This window comes from Podarcis liolepis (assembly GCF_965112155.1).
Source record: "Podarcis liolepis genome assembly, contig: HAP1_SCAFFOLD_220, whole genome shotgun sequence".
NCBI classification, from domain to species: Eukaryota; Metazoa; Chordata; class Lepidosauria; order Squamata; family Lacertidae; genus Podarcis; species Podarcis liolepis.
This window is the reverse complement of record NW_028148951.1, coordinates 609-2,886: the sequence shown is the minus strand read 5'-3', so window position 1 is coordinate 2,886 and position 2,278 is coordinate 609.

Genomic DNA, 2,278 nt, shown 5'->3' with positions numbered 1-2,278 from the left:
CTGCAAAAGAGAAAGAAATATAATAAAATCTTACCACTTACAATATACAGTCAAGTTGCTTGTGATAATTTTTTTTTATTTCCCCCTACAGAAGAACATATATTTTAAAACATATTACCCAATTTGGCTTGATGAAGACTAGGTTAGGTTGATTAAATATGTGTATCACTTCCCACTAAAACATCCCAAAATGATTTATAAGCAGGTAAAATAAATAATCAAATTAAGTATACAATAATAAAATTAAAACAGATTAAAAACAGATTTAACTGTATTATATAATTGGTGCTGCCCAATTACTATTATACACACACTATAAAAAGTTAAATCTAACTCATTCTCCCCTTACATATGCTAGTTTTACAGCGGCAGCAAATTTAACATTCTCATGTTGATATTGGGTTATTATAGTACTTAGCAAAAATCCTGAGTTCTTATGGGGGAAACCAATCCCAATTAATTGGTAGAAATAACTTATCACTATTTACAGTTTTAATGATTCCTGAGTGATGTTTTACATTCTTCTGACTATTTTTATTAAGAGTTTTGTGTGCACAGAATAATCTGACAAGTGGCTCCTTTGAAACTTGTAATGAAAATGAAAAGAACATGAATGTTTCATAAAATAAGTTTTATGAAACCATAATTTCAAAAATGATAGAAGGGAAATCCCTTGAAAGTTACAACTACCTTATATAATTGTTCACAAGTAATTCTGCAATATGATACTTTGACTGATTTCATAGTTATTGCTTGGGACCTAATATTGCATATTTTAACCAATAAGATAAAATGAAGGCTCGGCAAAAATGTAAGTATATTGTTGTATTTTAAAAACACTAATCCTGATCACATGAGTAAATTTAAATCTGCTTCCAAACACCATTTTGAGGATTTGGGTATGAGTCACAAAAGGAAAGGCATCTCAGTCCCAGAAACATGTATTTGGAAACAAGCTCTGCTGATTTCAGGGAAGAACCTTAATGCACTAGAATACCATTTCATATGCAGCAGGTCCCAGATTTAATCCCTGGCATTGCCTTTTGAAGAATCTCAGGTAGCAAAGTAGGTAAAGTTCAAAAAAGCCTGCCAATCAGAATGGAGCAATGATTTGAGAGAGGTGCCACAGCTGACAGCAGAGCATCAAAGGTCTCAAGTTAAATTGCCAGTTAAAGCATCTCAGGTAGGCAGGCTGAGAAAGACCTCTCTCTGTCTAAGACCTTAGAAGTTACTGCTTATCAGAGGACCAAATGTTCATTAAAACAAAACCCACCTCTACACAAGTGTGATTAGACTATAAGAATTCTCCATATGGAGGGAAAGAGGTCTACATTTGAAAAGGGAAATGTATTTCTAAATACTGTACATAGATAAAACAATTGCCTTTTATATTTACTAGTTCATATTTTAAGATGCTGGAACAAAAGGAAAGTAATAAAAGTCTGCAACAGAGGGGCAAGTTCAATGTTACCCCAATAAAAAATATTCCAAATTATTCTCTGACCTACTCTACTTTTACAGCATGTAATTAGAACCAGATTACTCTTTGGTTTCATTCCCGCCCCCCTTCTTCTGAACATAAACAAAACTTTGTAGCAGTATTAACATGGGGAAGAAATCACTGCTTTCTTAAATAAAACATTGCTTTAAAACATTCCTCATAAACTAGCAATTTGTTCCCCGATGTTATAGTTAGGCTGCATTGGCACTTCCATTAGAAAACCTTACTTTTAGTGGCTCTTTAAATACATGGCACTCCCCTCCCTTCTTTGCTCAAAGGTGAAAGCACACATATTTTCAGTAAAGTAGCTGCATGTCTTAAAACAACATTTATAATTCATAAATAACTGGACATTTTAAATAGTATTACATCATTATTTTGTGTTAAACACAATTTGAAAATAGTAAATTAAGAAGTTGCAGGTATGTTATAAATATTAAATATTGCAAACCATCTCAAGCATAAGAGGTAAGATACACATTTTTAAATAGCTAGCAAATAAATAGATGTCACTAAGCTTCTTACTGTGTGCCAAACTATATTTTTGAAAGATTAATTTATATCACATTTTGTTTAAACATATATTGGACTTGCAGGTTTTGGTGTCTTCGGGTGTCTTCCCGTGTAAGAGTTGGGGTGTCTAGGCGACGTTTCGACGAGGTCTCACTCGTCATCTTCAGGCTGGTGCTTTCGGCTTCACCAGCCTGAAGATGACGAGTGAGACCTCGTCGAAACGTCGCCTAGACACCCCAACTCTTACACGGGAAGACACCCGAA